We start from the raw sequence: 20,746 nt of genomic DNA on the forward strand, positions 1-20,746 counted from the left end.
CGGGGAGGGGTGAACCCGGCAATCAGCGCCCTTTAAGTAGGGAGTAAGGGAACTTCAAGTGCCGGTTTTCCTAGCTTCAAGGCAGAGGCCGCCCTCTGTCGGCCTCGCATAGTATTCTCTTCTTAGACATCCTATTGTATCAAATGTAGTATTATCCTCAAGGCTGCTGTGATTCACTTTTCTGACCCTGTAAACACAATTTCGGCAGGTAGGAGGTTTTACTCCTATAACTTTCAGTGTCGACCTCACACACAAAGCAAGGCAAGGCTACTGCCTGACTGATTCTGCCCGGGAAGACACTGGTAGCCACTTTTAGATGTAGACGGCAGACAAGAGAATAATCCCCCTGGCACTGGCCTCCCGAGACCTTTGTGCTGCGCTGCAAAATGGGCAGTGGGAAAGGGCTAATGTCTGCTAGGAGAGTCTCGGGACACCCCGCTGCGAAGAGAAGCCCTGTCCAGACAGCTGAGCAGGTGACAGTCTGCACTTCTGCTCTGAACCAATGGAAAAAAAGAGGTCATGAGACACTGAGCCTGGAGGGCGGGAGGCGAGCAGGGAATGGCTGCAGAGCAGCTCCCTGAAAGCCCCATCCGAGTTCACGCAGGGCGTCTGCTAACTTGGGAAAAGTCTTCTAAGACGCAGGCAAGCTGCCTTGAGACTTTGCTCCCTGGCTTGCGCGCAGAATAGTTGGGGCTCCTGTACCGCGCCTATCCAGAACCGGCCTCAGGCTTGCAGGAAACTCTGTATCAGCTCCTACCTCTGCTTGCTGGCCCCAATTCATGTGACACTACTCAATGTTTCTACTTCCCTCCAGTTGTAATTAGTTTGGGTGAGAGGTTTACATTTTTTTTTGTACTGGCTGTCATGTTGACTTTTATATTTTACATTACGTGATCCCCGTTCTGCCATTGTGCAGGCTATCTGTAGTAGTTAAGTTCAGGTGTCAACTTGGCCAGGTGAAGGTGCCTAGTTCTATTGTGGTGGATATGAACCAATGGCATGTGAACCTCATCTATTGCTGATTACATCTGCAGTTGGCTAGGTGGCACACGCCTGGGGCAATGAATGATGTTTGATTTAATTGGCTGGTGCTTAAATGAGAGAGCTCAATGTAGCACAGCCCAAGCAGCTCGGCATTCCTCATCTCAGCACTTGCAGCTCAGCCCAGGCCTTTGGAGATGCAGAAAGGAATCACCCCGGGGAAAGTTGTTGGAATCCAGAGGCCTGGAGAGAAGGCCAGCAGAGATCACCCTGAGCCTTCCCACATAAGGAAGAACTTCAGTGGAAAGTTAGCTGCCTTTCCTCTGAAGAACCAACAAAATAAATCCCCTTTAATTAAAAGCCAAACTGTCTCTGGTGTGTTGCTTTCTGGCAGCTTTGGTGGACTAAAACACTACCTCAGAGTGATGTTGTGTCTACAGAAACCGTGTGCATACCCAAAAGGTAACTGAAAGGAATCTAGTGTTTCTCTGGTATCAGAATCTTCAGGTACACTTGGCTGAACAATCTCCAAGTATGGGACTGCTTTTCTCCCTTGAACCATTAAGAATTGTCAGTGCATGAACTATTATTAACTCTCAACTATTCCAGCTTGTGGTGCTCCAGGGTGTCAGGCTGGGAATTCCATAAAAGGCACATGACCACTTTTGGCATTGTAGGATTACTCCACTCGATAGGAGAATTTACTGTATATATTCATTAAGTTTAGCATGCCTAAATTAGAATTTACATTTGAAAACATGATGGATAAATCCTCTTTATGACTTGGTAAGTACAGTTTGGGTTTTAATTTTTAAATGTCTTGCCATACCTTATAAAAACTGCAAATAGATTATAATTAATTGAAAATGTAAGACTGCTATATAGTTAGTAAAAGTGCTGACTACTGACTACATTTGTTAGAAATCATTCTCCTTATGGTGCAGATGTGTCCAAAGGCTTGATAAATGTGCGTGGCGTTTGATCTAACAATTCAATTTCTACCAATATGCCATTGAAAAAAGAGAGCAAAGATCTGCCTTCAAGTTTGTTCATTACAAATATTAGTTGGAATCTTGAAAGCAATAAAGATCCAAGGAAATTGAATAGTGTTTATTTTCATTAACTCCAAAAAGGTTGAACACTATTTCTCCCCTCCTGAAACTTATCAAATAGTGGGGAGGAAGATATTAAACAGGAACTGAAGGCTTTGAACCCATCCAGGATTCCTTGGTATCATATGACAGGGGAGTGAGCATTGGCTAATATGTCATTAAAGGCTTTTCCATGGGAGTAAATTTTAAAATGAGCCCTGGCTGCTACGGGAAGTTATCTGCAGATGGCTGAGGGGAGAAGCTGGAAAGGGCGCCATCATGGGTCCTGTGAAGACCAGCATCATGGCAGCCTTGTGAACAAGGAGGAAATAACATCGGAAAAGTAATATATTCAGAATATTTTTGCTTCCTTCTATTTATATGGCTCCAAACAAACAAAACAATAGCAAAAGTTGCATAACTGTATTTGAGAAGAAGATGAGGAAAGATCATGCTAAGAAGGAGCTCAAATAATATAAACCAGTGTCTTAGATATTTGTATTTCAATTTCAAAGTGACCACCTAAGGAGAGCAGACAGATGCATTCCACTGTCTTACAGAGAGACCATGAGTGCTCCATCTTGTTTGAAGCCCATCTTCCTCCTGGAGCCTGGGTTGTAGACACTTCTATTTGTGGCTCAAGGAGAAGGCAAAAATCATCAAAGTGGTGTGTCCATGGACTTGTGGAGCCAGCTGGAAGATGCACAGAACGTTTTCCCTTGCTTCTCTCTGGGGCAAGCTGCAGGCAGTGAGGCGGTGGAATGCAACTGCACCACCACACCCCAGCTATCATTTCATCACAGTGGAAAAGGGGGAAAGGCTTTTAGTAGACAGCTAACTTTTTCCACCACAGCATTTCTGTGTACCTCCAGATAATTGTGCATACCCTTTCTACCATACTGCAAGGGTGATGACCACTACCCCATCCACTTATAGCATCTGGTTCAAGCCTAGCATTTCTAGATGAAGACCTTTGAGGGGTCCAGTGAGCTAGTGAAAAAGCAGAACTTTACCAGCAAAATACAATGCTAGGTTAGGAATATCTTAGTCACAGGAGAAATTCTCATTTGGAAACAGAGAGAATCGGAAACATAGAGCCATGCTTAGTCCAAAGCCATTATTCTATCCTATAGGACAGAAATTGTAAGGGCCATTTGTCCTAGCAGTAGAGGAGGTATGCTGCCTGGTTCACTGGGAACAAGCATCTCACACATAGCCCTCCATGGCCACCAGCTTCATTCCGTGCTTGATTTGTCCTTGCCTGCTATTCTACATGGCCTCATCTGATATCTTGTTGGAGAGTACATCCTCCTGGGGACAGACCTGTGGGCTTAAATTATCATTAAACTTAGCAGGACACATTTTGTTATTGTCAGAATAGGTCTCTTGAAACCTTAGTGCTGTTCTCATCTTGGTGTTTGACTCAATGTGAGTTTTAAGGAGCAACCTTTGACAAAGGTTCTGTGAAGTAACGATCTGAGTACCTCCACTTTGGTTAACAATGTTTCTCCAATTCTGAGACCTTTGATCCTTATAGATGGCTCATAAATTGCAGAAAGATCATAGACCCGTGAATAACCATGTGTGGCAGAGTTGTCCTTCAAGTTATGGCATTCACTGTCCCACTGTCCATCTGTTTTATGGTGACTGATTTATTTCAGAATTTTTTACACTGCTGTATAAATTTTCCTCATTAAAAAAGAATTGAAACTGGTCCTTAGAAATGGGTACTCCCATAACCCCCAAACCGGAAATACGACATTGACTTAGTAGTCCATTCTTCCCTCACAAATGCATCCCCAGAAGTCCTGAAATGTGATGGCCTCAGAAGCGTAAGTGGAAGGCAATAGAGAGATGCTAGAGGCTGGGGGCTTCAAATCCAATCAGCAGGATTTAAGAGGCTTATTAAGATATTTTCAAAAGCCCATCAAGTATCTTAAGCCAAAAAAAGGCAAAGTAGGCTTGAAGCAAAGATCAGATTAGGCATTGTCCCACTACCACCTATTGTTTCAGACAAACTCAAAGAGGGAGGGAAGGGAAGAGCTTACAGGTGTGTTTCTGGACTTTCTTTTCTGTCCATCAATCTATCTGTCTTTTATGCAAACACACACTTTCTTGATTTTCTCGCTTTTGAAATCAGTACATGTAAGTTCTCCTACTCTGTTTCTTTTCAAAACTGTTTGGCTGTTTGAGGTCCTTTGTATTTCCACATAAATATTAATATTAGTCTGTCAATTTCCACAAAAACGTTGCTAGAATTTTAACAGGAATTGCACTGAATTTGTAGATCAATTTGGGGAGAATTGCTATCTTAATAAAATTGAGTCTTCCAATCCATGAATGCCAGATGTCTATTTACTTAAATCTTCCTCAAAATCTCTTGGGAATGCTTTGAATTTCTCCGTGTAAAATTCCTGCATTTCTATTAGTAGTAAGCATTTTATGTATTTATGCTTTCATATATGGGATTATTTCTTTAAGTCGATTTTCTGAATGTTCATTGTGAATAAAATTAAATTCTGTATATTGATCTTGTGCCCTAAAAATTTGTTAAACTTCTTTGTTAGTTCCAGTAATTTTAAAAATAAATTATTTAGGATTTTCAATATATTAAAAGTTGTCTGCAAATCAGGCAGATTTACTTCGTTCTTCACAAAGTACGAGACTTAAATGCCATCATTGTACCATACAGTCTTAACCAGAACTTCCAGTGTAATGTTGCATTGAGATGATAAGATCAATATAATTGTCTTGTTTTCAATCTTAGGAGTTGGGAGGATATTGAGTCTTTCACAAATATTTATGATGTCATCCCTAAGTTCCACATAAATGCTATGTGAATTTTTATATGAATAGATGTTGAATTTTGTCAAATCCTTTTTCTCTTCTTATTGAATTGATCATGTGATCTTTGGTTTTTATTATATTACCATACGTACTACATTAAGTGATTGTTTGGATTTTATACCAACTTTGTATTCCTAGAATAATCCCTACATGGTCATGCTGTATAATATTTTTAATATGTTACAGTATATTGTTTGCTAATAAGTTGCTAAGGATTTCTGCATCAGTGCTCATGAAGGATGCTTGTTTGTAGTTTTATTTTCATGTGATGTCTTTTTGTCTTTGTTATCGGAATAATACCAGCCCTCCAGAATGACTTGGAAACTGTTTCTTTTGTATTTTTTTGAAGTTTGTGGAATACTGGTATTATTTACTCTTCCATGTTTGATAGATTTCAGCAATGAAGTCATTTGGGCCTAAACTTTCCTTCATGGGAAAATTTTTAATTATGAATTCCTATTTTATTACTTATAGATTGTTCAGATTTTGTATGTATTCTGAGTAAGTTTCAGTAATTTGTGTGTTTTTATCTAAGGTGGCATAAATTTGATCACATTCATTTCTCCTACACTTTTTAACTTCTATGGAGGTAATAATGATGTTTTCCATTTACCTCTAGGTTTTGGTGATTTGTTTCCCCTCTCTTTCTTTTTTCTTGGGTATTTATAAAATATTTTTCTGTGGCTGATTTATAATTTGTTCTGCTTTCATTAAATAATATACTGTAAATGATTTAAAGCTTTAACATTTTTGAGACTTGTTTGATGGTCTAGCATATGTTCTATGCTGGAAAAGAATCCATGGAAGCTTAAAACAGAAGTATATCTTGTTATTAGGTGGCATGTCCCACATATGTTAATTGAGGGAAGTTGTTCAACAATGTGGTTCAAGTCTTCTAAATTTCCCATGGAAAATTTTCTGACTAGATATTATATCAGTTATTGAAAGTGAGGTGTTGAGGACTCCAAATGCAATTGCCCTTTAGGAGTTTGATAAAGTTCCTTTTTATTTATAGTTTGCTGAGTATTTTTCTTTTTATTATGAAAAGGTGTCATATTTTGTCAATACTTTCTTTTGTATCTAATAATATGAACCTGTTTTTAAATCCTTTATTCTTTTAATATGATGTAGTACTGTGACCTGTTTTCATATGTTGAGCTAGCCTTTAATTTCTGCGATAAATAACATTTCATATAAAAAAAATCAGTGATATTTTGCTGTATTTGGTTTGCTAATATTCCATTGAAGAATTTTGCTTTTATATTCATAAGAAAATATTGGTCCAGAGTTTTCTTTTCCTGTGATATCTTTGTTTGATTTTTGTATTAAGATAATACTGGCTTCATAAAATGAGTTAGTAAGTATTCATTCTATTTTGGGGAAGAGTTTGTGAAACGTTGTTATTAATTTTTCTTCAAACATTTGATAGATTTCATCAGTGAAACCATCTGGTCCTGAGTTTTGTGGGAAGATTTTTCATTACTAATTCAATCCTACTATTTTTGCTATGTTTGAATTTTCTATTTCTTCTCTAGTCAGTGTCAGTAGTTGGTTATGAGAATTTGCTCATTTCATTTACTATCCTATCTGTTGACAATCAACTGTGCATGGTATTCCCTCATAAAAATTTTTACTTTGGTAAGATCAGAAGTAATGTCCCATCTTTGATTCATAATTTTAGTAATTTGAGGTTTCTTTCCCTTTTTCTTTGTCGGACTAATGAGAAGTTTACACTCTTTGGTCCTCTGAAAGAACCTGCTTTTGGTTTCACTGATATTCTTGATTGTTTTTCTAATTTCTTATCTTTACTTTCAACTCCATTATTTTCTTCCTCTGCTTACTTTGGGTTTGATTTGCTATTCTTTTTCTATTGTCTTCTGGTAGAGGGTTAATTTATTGATTGTGATCTATCTAATTTTTAATACAGGGGACATAGTTATGAATAGCATTCTAACTGTTCCTGTAGCTGCATCTCTTAAATTTTGTCATTTTGAGTTTTCATTTTAATTCATCTTAGAGTATTTTCTAATCTCCCTTGTGATTTCTTTATGTAGGAAGTGGTGTTTAATTACCACATATTTGTAACTTTCCAAAATTTTTGTGCTTTAGGGATTTCTAATACCGATACATTGTGGTCCAAGAATAAACTTTGGGCAAGTTCAATCTTTTTAAATGTATTGATCCATGACTAATGCCATAGCGAATGGTCTTTCCTGAAGATGGACCCAGGGGCACTTGAGAGGAATGTGTATTCTGCTGTCACTGGGCAAATTTCTCAGATGTCTGGTGGGTGCCCTGGTTTACAGTGTTTATCGAGTCTTCTGTGTCATTGCTGATTTTCTGTTTACTCTATCCATTTTGGGTATTGAAATCTCCAACTGTTGTTGTTGAACGATATATCTCACTTTAACAGTTTCTACTTCCTGCATTTTGAGGGCCCCATTATTAGGTGCATTCAGGTTTATAATTGTTATATCTTCTTGATGCATTGGCGCTATTACAATTAAAATCATGTCTTTCATGTCTCTAGTAACAGTTTTTTTGTTTCATTGTCTATTTTGTCTGGTATTAATAAAGCCACTCCAACTTTCTTTTAGTTTCTGTTTGTGTGGTGTATCTTTTATATACCAAGTTAAAATGCTAAAAACTCGCTCTTCTTACTGAGATCCAGATATTTTTCTTTTATAAACTCTTCCTGCATTACTGTAAGCATTCCACTAATTTCTAGAAATGTGAAAATCTTGATTCTGATAAATTCTTCAGTTTTCTCTTTTTTTTTCATGGAGTAGGATAGAATATTTTAGGATGTCTTCAATCCACTATATACAATGACACCTTCTTATTTAAACTTTAGACATTTCTAAAAAAAATATTTAAACAAATTTGTTTAGAAATGTTAAAATCTTTGTTAAATTGAAACTCTGAGGCAACTCAAGGACTGTTTCTATTATTTTTGCTATGTGTTGGTTACATTTTCTTGTTTATTATATGTCTTATATTTTGCTAAATAGCAGGGATTTTGAACATTATATTGTAGCAACTCTGGTTTCTTCTGATTTCTTCCCAATGAGTGTTTTTGGCATTTCTGTTTTTCATGTTTAAATTTTTTGCTTTGTTTTTTGTATTGTTGTTTTAGAAACTTGTACTTAATCTAATGAATCTGCCTCACGGTGTTGAGTCCCTGATGTCTCTGGTTAATATTATTTGGGAGTGCTCATTGCTACATCTACAGAGCTTAGTGATGAGTCAATGAATAGATGATGGGTGTTTTCAAACATCTCCAGTCACTGAGGCTTTCACTCTCTGCTTGTAGTGGTGGGTTTGGGAGTGCATTCCATATGTGAGCACTTTTCATTTTTGCCTCAGCTTTTACTTTCCACCGGGCCCACCAGTCAGCCAGGCATGTGCAGAGAGAATCATTATTCCCTCTCCGGCTTTCTCCATGGGTGTGGGCTCTTCCTGCTTATTTCCTATCAAGATTGTTATTATCAAGGACAATGCCATTTAACATGAAATTTTCCCCTGTGATGCAACCATACCAGTACCTTCTGGCAGCAAAGCTAGGTATTTTCACAGTTGCCCCACCCTGGCAGCACGTCTGAGAAAACTGAGCTGAAGGTGTATGTGTGTGGGAACAGACTACCACAGTTCTTATCTGCAGTTCTGCAGTTTTTCACGAATAATGTTTCCCCATGCATTGTTTTTCTTTGATTTCCTGAAAAGCTAAAAGTGATTTTGACAATGTAGTCTAGTGTTATAAGTTTTGTTTTGGAGAAAGGATACTATTTGCTGACCTTAATATATCATCATCACTGCAGGTTTCCCTCCCCTTCTGTCTGGTCAATTTCTATTTATCCTTTAGAACTTAGCTCAGAACCATCTTCTCTGAGTCCCTTTCCTGATACCATTCCAATCTGGGTTAGATGTCCAGTCTTCCCATTTCCGTGAAAAACTGTGTGTGATTTTATTTAGCCTTTATCATATTTTATTAAAAATCCCCACATATTTTTCTCTAATGGTAACTTAAAGTCCTTGAGAGAAGAAAATATACCTTATTTCTCTCTGCCTCCAATGTGAAGCCCAATTTGTGGCACTCTATAGGAGCACTATAAATGCTTATTAAAACTTATAATACTGGTATGATTAGTCCTTATTATTTTAATGCATGTGCTGTTTCTTTCACTAGACTGGAAAAAGTTCATTCTTTATTTATTTATTCACATAAATTTGCAAGATGCATAACACCTAGTTGGTGTTAAAATACCAATATTTTGAATGAATGGTTCAAGTTTTATGCTACACTATTTATTTCATCCCCAAAATCATGATTTCTTTTGCCTCCATATCTTAGTGCATTAATTAATTCTTTAATCTGTCCCTGGAGCATCCATGCCTACCTTCCTTGACTAGTCACTTCTCATTCTTGAATTTACAAAGTTCACTGGAATCATATTCTAATGCATTCTTTATCCAATCTCAGCTAGCGTAATTGCCCTCTCACATATTTCCATAGCCTTTTGTGCTAATACAGTACTATTCATACGCTATGCAAATATTTACTGCAGGTCAAGGAAGCTATATTCAAGAGACTAAGCATTCAAAAAGTGTTTGGAATAAAAGAATTTCAGTATATTCAACTAAAATCTTATAAAGTATTTTAAATATTAAAAATTTTAAGGACCTTAATCTCATTAGACAGAGACCTAACTCTTATATTTTATTTTCCTCTGAGACAATAGTAGCCTGAGTCACAGTAATATAATAATTTCTTATTTAATCAGATGTTGTTTTAATTTTTTCCATTTTTTTAAGCCCGGTAAGTTTGTAAACAACTATATGTAATCTCTGCCCAAATACTCTCACGAGCTACCTCAGACATGTAAATACAGAGAGAACACAGCACATATGCAGAGTGCATTATTAGCCCATAATTTTAGCCATTTCAGATAGATTATCTTGCCAAAACTAGGTATTTTCACTTGTTTTATATATCTGCGATTGAGATACATTTATATTATAGAATTATAAACAAAGAGGTGGCCTATCAGAAATTAACCAAACAACAAACTAGCAATGTTCAGAATAAAATTAAAGGAAATGGAGATCTGTAGATCAATATCGCCATTAAGATAATCTATTTCCTTGAAGAAAAGTTCTTCTGTAAGAGTTAAATAGGAGTGGACTAGTAAATAGGAAAGTGGAGATTCTTACACGTTGCTTGGTTGAGAGCTCGAGCTCAGAGGTTTGCAAACCCATGTTTGGGCAATAACCCTTCATTTACTCACTCATGATCTTGGGCAAGTAAAGAATTCTCTCTCTCTGAATATCAGATTCTGCATCAAAATAATGTGGGGATATTAGATCTTACAAGGATGCCTGGCACTTAGCTCCAATTGCTGTTAGCTATTGTGATGATCATAATTTATCATCATCATCATCATCACTGTTATCCTCGTGGTTCAGCAGCTCGAAAGTCATGATGTTCCACATCAGGCAAATTGATAGGGATTGAGCCAGTTCTGGGAAAGTTATGCCTCAAAAGACAATCCTTATACATGAGAAAAGTAGATGGTTGCTGTCAGAGCTCCATAAGTTCAAGTATGTGAGTCTAATAAAGGTATTGAACACAATGCGAAAGAGAATAAACACATATTTGAAAAACAATAAATGTTTTCAATTCAGTGGATTTAAATGTCAGTTAAATTACTACATACTGTACCTTTTACAAAGAGACATGCTACTGAAAGAATAATTAAAGGGCTTTAAATGTGTATGAAAGGATTTTCTCCTTCCCTAAATAATTCAGTCTATTTGTCCTAAATCAGCAAGTGGCTTGGAGACAAACTGAGTCTGTGTTTTACGTTCTTAGAATTTTGAAATCCTGCAGTACTTTAAATCCTGAATATTTAATCTCTCTCTCTCTCCCCTTCACAGAGTAACATATTCTCTAGCAGGTACTATGCTTAGAAAAAGCAGAGAGTGAGGTCAGGGTGTCATCAGGGAACCGGGTCTCTCCCTAACTCCCAGGGAGCACCCCACCACAGGGAGCTGCTGGCAAGCTGCCACCGAGTTGTGGGAAACACTTTTAAATAACAGCATCAAGGCTGCTCAGTCTTTGGAGAGTGCTGCTGGTGTTTTCAGAAATGCCCTTCTTAATGGAGCTACTTTCATGGACAATGGAAACAACATGAAAGAGAAAAAAATCGACTATTTATCAAAAGCTATTTGGAAAAGTACTTCAATGGGGGGATCAGAATCACTCATATTTTTTTCTCTAATAGTTTTTGGTCTAAAAATGGCAAAGAATTAAAAAAAAGAAAATTGATACTTCCATCATATTCTTACTTATTTGTATTTGGAAAAGATGCACATTTCCCATTTCCCATATTCTAAATAAATTACTGGATCCATTTGACAGTCATTCTTAAAAATGCAAGCTTTTTTCTGTTGTATGCTGAATAAAATATTTCATTCAATCCCTTTGTGGCCATGGATCCTTATGAGAAACTGTGGACACTGCCTCAGAGCAACCCAGGTATATCCACAAACTCAGCAAACAATTTCATGGAGTTCACAGAATACCTTGAATTCCTATCAGTTCAAAAACTTACCTGTATGTGTTTGTGTATGTGTGTGTGTTTGTGTATGTGTGTGTGTGTGTGTAGCAGCATGTGGTATCTTTGTGCCTAAAGCCAACTGTGATGAAAGGGAACCAATTTAGGAATGAGGTTCCTTTGGAGAGTACTCTGTCTATCAAAGATAATTACTGAATAGAATAGATGTGGACTGAAACATACCTTCAAAGTACTAAATCATCAGCCTTTAACCACTTGTTTTGCTTGGGATGAAATTGCATAATTAGTTTCAACTTATAAAAAGATTCAGAGTCACACTGCTTCTTAATAGCAAAACACAGCCTCCTTGAAAATTCCAGACAACTGCAACGCTGCACAAAGAAATAAAAGCTCGTAGGCATTAGCCGTTTTTCCCTACCATCTATAGTCTCCATTTATTAATTCATTCTCCTTGTTTCTTTCCTCTTAAAAGTTCACAGCCAAAGAAGAGTTAGAAATTCTGGCCAAGGTTGTTAGTGTGAGATAAAAGTATAAAAGGAAGTAGAAAGAAATTTTCATTATTCCACTGATAGGAGTGTATGTTTTGAAAAATGTACTCATGAAACTAAAAGATTAAAAACAGTTTTTCTGTTTCTACCAAGTTTATGTAAAGGCACAATAGTATAAGCATCTTCCGCAGCACTGGGGCAGATGGAAAGAGGGGAAAGTCTGTGAAGGTATGCAGTACTGTGGAAAGGGGCAGCGTGGACACCTGCCACCTTTGCCTGGGACCCACTAATAAGCCCTGTGCTTGGGACTGGATCTATGATTCTGGCTCCTAGCTCTGATGATAATTGTGGGCTGACTCCCTTCTCCTGGGTGCCTGGAGATAACCCATGCCAGCTAGCAGGCAGTGGTCTGTGGGAGCATGTTTTCGTCTCTGGTCCTGTGCATATGGAGACTGTAGGCTAATGTATGCAAGTCTTCTGGCACAAGCACCCCCCCACACACACACACAACAGTATGCTGTTTTTGATGGGGAGGGAGAAGTGTCCTTCCACTGTGGCACATAAGAGGTGCACACATGACATCTCCCTGCATCCATCGGCCAAGGGAGCGATGCCCATTGGCCAGGAGTGGCTAATGCCCACTGGTGAAGCTATCCTTGCTCTGTCCCTGCTCTAAGTGAGTTAAAGCTGTTCCATCCAGGTCTGGGGGAGTGTTACTTTTGATGGTGAGCCCAAAATATGCAAACCGTGGAGTGAGCTGGGCTCCAGGACTGGTACCAGTGTCTCTCTGTCTGACAAGTATTTTATGGAGGAAGCCCCATAGAGAAAAAGGAATTATCCTTTCGTTCTTCTTTTGAAAAATTTAGAGTTTCTTTATGTCATTTTTTAAGGATTTCTTCTTGGATGAAACTATTTTAGAATTGACAACAAGAGTCCACATTTGCAGAGGTGCAAGGATAGTTTAGTGGTAGAATTCTTGCCTGCCATGTGAGAGACCCAGGTTCTATTCCTCGCCCATGCACATCTCAAAACAAACAAACACGCAAAACAAAGAAAATTCAATAAATGGTGCTGCAATAATGGGATTCTCATATGGAAAAAAAATGAAATAATGAAATGTGACCCCCACCATACAGCATACAAAAAAAAAAAAAAAAGAATCCATATTTGCTTTGGGATGTACTGAACAGAACAGCAAATGGGGATTTTGTGCTAAAAAGAAAGTGAAAAACTTACACCATACCTATCTAAATTTGATGACAATAAAAAAATGAAGAAAAAAAAGGCAGAACAGTCAAATAATTAGAGTAAAATCAGTTCTATGCTGTTCTGGGGAAAGATTCCATATGGATTCTATTGAAGGCGTGCAGAGTCCCAGAAGCCTGATATCCTCTCTTCAGACATTTTTCATCTTATTTTCTCCATAGCCTCTTAGTTTATCTAGAACCCTTACTGCAAATCCTTTATCTCTTTTCTGTACTTTTAGCCATGGCTTACAAAAAATAATAAATAGAAATGTTGGAGAACCAGACAGAGAAAGAAATAAGAAGCAGCAGAAGAGGTGTGGGCATTTACACAGTTCACATGTACAACTGGTGGGTCTTCTCAGGATGAACTCTAAGAAGAAGCAACCTACTTGTATGAAAGATTAAATAAGCTGCATTTCAGTGTGGCTCTTACAAATCTACAGCTTTGCTGAAGGATGGAAACATGAGATCTTCAGAAAAGCTATGGAATGTGCACACAATAAGCAAATTAAGTATGAGATCCACATTTCTCTTCATTGTTTACTTTTTTTGAGTAATATGACAAAATATCAATTTAAGGTAGCTTCATGAATTACTAGATGATGAGATGTTTCCTGAGCAGACATTTAAAATGTATGTTAGTTTACATGTTTGAATCCAGTTACATGAGGCTTAGGTTATTATCCCTTAGGATTATCCATATAAAATAATATGCTTATTTCAAAGTAAGATACGCCTAGTTTATACCATTCCATCTTTTGGTAAGTAAAGTTCAGGCCTATTACCTAAAACTCATTAATTAAAAAAATCAGTTAAATAGATAGAAAACAAGCTCAGGAGGGGAATAAATACATTAAAATGTTTTTGCTATGAAATGTCTAAACAGGATATTAAAACTTTGGTGAAAGATGGAATGCTGAGAAGATAGGTCTATCTTTTTTTTTCCAAAAAAATTTGCCTTAGCATAAATACCAAAATTATAATAAATCCATGAACATGGTCACCTGGTAGAAGACATGCTGTTCTACTTCTCCTAGTTGTCGTCATTTTTTAAAGTGCATGCTGCCACATTTAGGACACGTTCAGCAAATGTTCATTGACCCAAGCTCAATGGTTTCACAGATAAAAGCATAGTGGCTACAGGCAGATGGTTGAAAACCCTGTAAATCAGCATCAGTTCATATTGCCAATTGACTTGCCTCTGAATTTGGCTAAAATAATAAATTAAATTAAAATTTAAAATGCTAATTGCATTTGTCTATGGGGCTAATGGGAGACTAGTTTCAGGAAAACAGATATGTATGATAAGGAGCTATTTATACAACTTTGTCTCAAGTTTTCTTTGCTTATTAGGAATCAGGAAGGTGATATCCAGATGTGTAAAAAATATAAACATCTCTATAGTTTAGTTTCTATTGAATTGTTTTATTTTTATTTTTTTCTTTTCCTCTCTTTTTTTATTGAGACCTTTTAAAAATGTTGCATTTTAATAGTCAATTTTCACTAGGTCTTATTATTTAAGGACTTGAGGCTTCTCTTCAAAGAAAAGTAGTGAGGTTCTGACATTTATACCATATGACTCATCAATGCAAAACAAAGCAGACCAAACAGAGCAAAAACCTGCCATTATCTGTCACTGAACCTAAGCTGGTCTCAGTTTCCCAACTCTCCAGAACAACATGCTCCATCCCATTTTACTCTTGCCTTTAGAATCTATGAATGCTACTGTTAAATTTGAGCATTGCCTCAATAACTGTCCGGTTCAAAATTTAATCATTGTGTGTGCAATAGGCTTTCCAGTCACCCCCAGCGCCTACCTTCCTTTCCAAGGTATCGGGACCCAGAGATGCTTATAAACAATTGTGTCCCAGTAAGGACCTCAGTTCAGTCGTGTGCTGCACCAGTGGTGGAATTCCATGCTCTCCAGCCTCCTAGACTCTGGCACTCTCAGCCCATTTCTCCTCTTAGCTTTTCAACATCTTCCACATGGGCAAGAGGAGATCTCTGCGTCTCCCACACAGTCCAGGCCAGCCCCTGCCCATGCTTCTCCGTCACTCTCCACAGCGATCAATACGGCAGAAGAATCCTGAAAAATGTTGCATATTCTTGGGCCTTCTGTCAACTTAGCCTGAGGTTTCTATCAGGGTTTCTTAATTTGTTTCCTTCTTTGGGGCTGAGGCCCATGGTGTAGGAGAAAGATTGCGATCTCACCTGAATCTTATCCCTCTTGTGTTTCTGCACTTCCTACTTGCAGAGTAAATCACAGAGCACTATACTAAGGTCATATCTTATGTTTCCTTCCCTGATGACTGATGACAACATTGTATATTCAGATCCCTGGCTATCCTTTTCATATACAAAGGGAGGTATTTGTCTCTCCCAGCAAAGCTCTGCTTTGAATACTATGGCCTCACTGTGGGCTCAACAAAATGAAAATTTAAGTTTTATTAAAACATGGTGCTAAGCAATGAGGTTTGCAATATTGGCATTGTCCAACATTCCCTGGAGATAAAAGAAAAGTGAATTCAAGTGTTTCAATAGGTTGAGGTAAGAGCATGCAAGGCAGCAGGATTTAAAGAAAATGAAGAATGTATTCAAATATAATGAAATATATAAATAACATTCACATACTAAATTGATATAAAATAACATTATAAAATAGTAAAATAACTTTGGATATTTAGTATATACTGATATCACTCTCACTATTAAAAGTTCCCAGCTTCTTTCCATGGCTTTCTCATTCTCTGTGTGTCTGAATATCATTATGCTTATAAAGCACTACAGTAAAACAATTTTAAGACCCATCCTGAATGAACTACGTCATACCTTAACTGAACAACCACATCAAAAGGTTTTATAACCCCTTAAATGGATTATTATTAAGAACATTCTTTTCTGGAGTACATATCTCTAAACCAGAAGGGATGACAAATTTTCCTTCTGGGCATATGGAAAAGACCTTTCACGGATGAATCTGCATGTCCAGGCAGCTTTGAGCTTTATGTTGAATTCAACTCCTTTGGACTCAAGGCCCACAGGGGTGATGCAGAGGTGAGCCCATCTGCATACACAATGGGTTGCGTCATAGATGAGAAACACAGAGCTTAGGAAACTCCTCATCTTATAATATATTGATATCACTCCCACTATTAAAAGTCATTTATTCTCCCCACCTAAAATCTACTGTTACAGAGATTAATGACAAAAAGAGAAAAGAAGTAGCATAGATTTGGAAGGTGTGCTGTTTAGATTCTTGGATGCAAAAGGAAATGCTATGCAATGGGTTGCATTGTATAATCTGCCTTTGCTTCCAAGGGAGTCATTATATTTATTATCCTGGCCAGAAAACAAATTTGACTGTTCTTTATTCCAGAAAAAGACCTTATTTTACCCCTTTTCCAAGATTATTCAAGCATCTTTGAAAAGATAGTCCAGGTCAAAAACTGTGTAAAAGAACATGGAAATATAATAGAAATAGCCCTCTCCACCATCCAATATCTGGTTCCCCTTGCCTTTAGTTAATATATTATCCTTTCTACATTATATCAAATCAAAGATGGAGGTAGATATAGGAGAGGGAATCAAATTAATGTTTATAGAAATGTAAGTAATTTTCTATCTTATCATTTCTAAACACAAAAGTTCATCCTGGTGAACATTTATATATGATTTCCAATCTAAAGGGATTACCATTCACAGATCTTGTGCTTAATATGGAGCTTTATATATTAAGCACATAAAATTAGGAAATAAAGCATTGGTATGCATATATATTTGCATTCAAACTTGAGGCAAACTAAACTATATTTAAGATGTAAAATAACAACCATAGTTGTGGATATAGAATATGGTGTTCTGTATCCTCTGTGGATGAATTCTAATATTTTTCACTTATTTGTTCAAATATATTTGTTGAGCTGTTGAAGATACTTAAAATAGTTCTTTATGAAATTTTTCCCTTTGTAGAATATATGCCAACAATTAATAAGTATTTAATACACTAAACAAAATTTTCTACAGCTTGTACAGAGTGCTAAAGAATTTCAACATATAAAATGTGTATTTTGAGGTCTAAGTTATTAGCCCATGTACAACCTTTCTTAAAAATGCTTCTGTCATTAAAAAATTGTTTGTCTGAGATGCAGAGAAAGATAACAGTGCAGTGAGGTGTGGAATTTAGTTCATCCTCCAGAGGAACTAGTAAATATCTAGCAACAGTACAGAACAACTGCTGAGCGAACATCAGTGACACAGCACCAGCCTGGCTCAGGTGGAACAGCTGAGATCCCACACAGAACTGTAAATCATCCAAGCAGTGGAGACTGGCACCTCTCCCTGACTGGTGCAGCAGACACTGGTTCCCTGAGGGCAAAGGAAAAAGACCTTTCTAGCAGCAAAGGCTTAATTGCAGAATCAATTAACAAATTCCCACTACTGAAAATAGGCCCCCAGCACAGATAAACCTGGAATAAGCACTAATAGAACTAGCAGTTCCTAAATGGGAAACACACAAACTAACAAACAAAAAAAATTCATAGGCTTTTTAAATTGGACAGCACAAAAGACCGGAAAAAGGCAGGGCCCCAAGAAAATGAGACACAAAGGGTCTGGAGAAACATAGAGCCACATACCAACTTAACCTCTTGATTGACCAACCTGAGGAACAGAAGTGTGGCTCTGAAAGGCATTTTTTTTTTGCTTTTTATCGACTCACTAACAGCTCATTAGATAGAACTGGAAGCATTCTCAGGCCCCAGCATTGCTCCAAGCAAGGGCAGAATTAAGTTTGTATGACAGACAAAGTAACTAGTCAAGTGAAAGAAGTTAATTCCCTAAAGGATGCATCATCCCCAAGACAAAGGTGGGACTCAGCTCAAGTGGAATCCCTCCTTCAAGGAATTCAGGCCCCAGGGACTGGAAAACTGAACCTCACCTCTGTTTCAACCAGGCCTCTGGCAGGGAAAGTCTGCTGAAATTAAAGGCACTGCATCACTTTAAGCTGGTGGAAAACCAAGAACAGACAAATGCCACATGCTGGGCAGGTTAGGAAAAGTAGTCTAGAGATGTCATAGACTGCTAGGTCTCACCCTCGTGGAAAACTGATGCTGGCTAATCTTTCCTCCTGGCACGTGAGCCTGTAAGGACTGGAATAATCTGATCGAGGTCTATAATATCTGAGGAAACCCCCCCTAAGAAGAAAGGCTCCCTATAGACAGAGCAAAAAAACAGAACAAGAACTAAAAATTCTGATCATTTAAACAGAACCTATGCTTCAGGTCTAGAATAAGTTGAGCCCAATGCCAAAGAACAGATAGAAAACAAAGCCATCCAGTAAGAAAATCTTAGGTGAAAGAGTGAAAACAACTTCCAGAATAAACAAATTAAGGACATCAAATGTCTAGATGCTAGCAAAAAATAATGAGTCATACTGGGAAAAGCGAAGATATGCTCCAGTCATAGGACAAAGCAGTGCTTCAAATGAGATACGGGAGTTGAAGCAATTAATCCAGGATATTTGAACAGACATGAAAAATCATATAAAGAAATAAAATCAGTGAGCTGAGGGAAGATATAAAGAAGACGTTGAGCAAAAAAAAGAAGAACTCAAAAGTTTGAAAAAACAAATCACAGAATTTATGGGAATGAAAGCCACAATAGAAGAGATGATAAAAACAATGGAAACCTACAACAATAGATTTGAAGACACAGAAGGAAAGGATTATGAACTAAAGGACTGAGCATCTGAAATCCAACACACAAAATAAAATATAGGGAAAAGAATGATAAAATACGAGCAAGTCTCAGGGAATTGAATGACAACATAAGATACATGAATATATGTGTTGTGGGTATCCCAGAAGGAGAAGAGTAAAAAAAGAAAGAAAAAAATTAATGGAGGAAATAATCACTAAAAATTTCACATTTCTTATGAAAGGTATAAAATTATGGATCCAAGAAGTGCAGTGTCCCCAAAACAGAATAGATCCAATCAGATTACTAATCAGATTGTCAAATGTAAAAGACAGAGAATTTTAAAAGCAACAATAGAAAAGCAAACCAGATATGCTAGGTCACAAAGCAAGTTTCAATAAATTTAAAAAGATTAAAATCATGCAAAACCCTTTATCAGATCATAATGGAATGAAGTTGGAAATCAATAAGAGGCAGAGGAACAGAAAATTCACAAATATATGGAAGCTAAACAATACCTTCTTAAATAATCAGTGGGTCAAAGAAGAAATTACAAGAGAAATCAATAAATTTCACAAGGCAAATGAAAATGAAAACACAATATATCAAAATTTATGAGATCCAGCAAAGGCAGTGCTAAAAGGAAAATTTATTGCTTTAAATGCCTATATTAAAAAAGAAGGAAAAGCAAAAATTGAGGAATTAACTGTTGGCTTGGAAGAACTAGAGGAAGAACAGCAAACTAACCCCAAAGCAAGAAAAAGGAAAGAAATAATGAAGATTAGAGTAGAAATAAATGAAATTGGGAACATGAAAAGAATTGAGAAGATCAACAAAAACAAACTTGATTCTTTGGGAAAATCAATAAAATTCATGAACCTTTAGCTAGGTTGACAAAAGAAAAGAAAGAGGATGAAAACAAATAAAACCATACATTGAAGACTAGACATACCCACTAACCTTGCAGAATTAAAGGCAGTAAAGAGAGGTTACTATGAGCACCTATTTGCTAATAAACAAGACAAGGTAGATTAAATGGACAACTTCCTGGAAAGGCATAAACAACCATGGACTTGAGAAGAAATAGACAACATCAACAAACCAATCATGAGTAAAGAGATTGAAGCAGTCATCAAGAAGCTTCCAAAAAAGAAAAGTTCAGAACCATGTGACTTCATATGTGAATTCCACCAGGCATTTAAGAAATAATTAGTACCAATCTTGTTCAAACTCTTCAAAAAAAATTGAAGAAGATGGAAATTTACTTGACTCATTGTATAAAGCCAACCTCACCCTAATACTAAAGCCAGACAAAGATACTCCAAGAAAAGAAATTACAGACTAATCACTCTAATGAACATAGATGCAAAAATCCTTGACAAAATACTTGCAAATAAAATTCAGCAGCACATTAAAAGAATTACACACCATGATCATGTGGGATTTAATCCAGGTGTGGAAGAATGCTTCAACATAATAAAAGTAATTAATGTACTACCCCATATCAGCAAATCAAAGTGAAAAAAACACATGATCATCTTGATTGATGTGAAAAGGCAAATGGCAAAATTCAACACCCTTTCTTTATGAAAACACTTCAAGGAAGAGGAATAGAAGGTAACTTCCTCAACATGATAAAGGGAATTTATGAAAAGCCCACAGCTTACATCATCCTTAATGGGGAAAGGCTGAAAACTTCTTCTCTAAGATCAGGAACAAAACAAGGATGCTTACTGCACCATTGTTATTCAGTATTGTGCTGGAAGCTGTAGTCAGAGCATTTTTAGACAAGACAAAGAAATAAGAGACATCCAAATTGGAAA

This window comes from Tamandua tetradactyla, chromosome 6 (genome assembly GCF_023851605.1).
Source record: "Tamandua tetradactyla isolate mTamTet1 chromosome 6, mTamTet1.pri, whole genome shotgun sequence".
NCBI classification, from domain to species: Eukaryota; Metazoa; Chordata; class Mammalia; order Pilosa; family Myrmecophagidae; genus Tamandua; species Tamandua tetradactyla.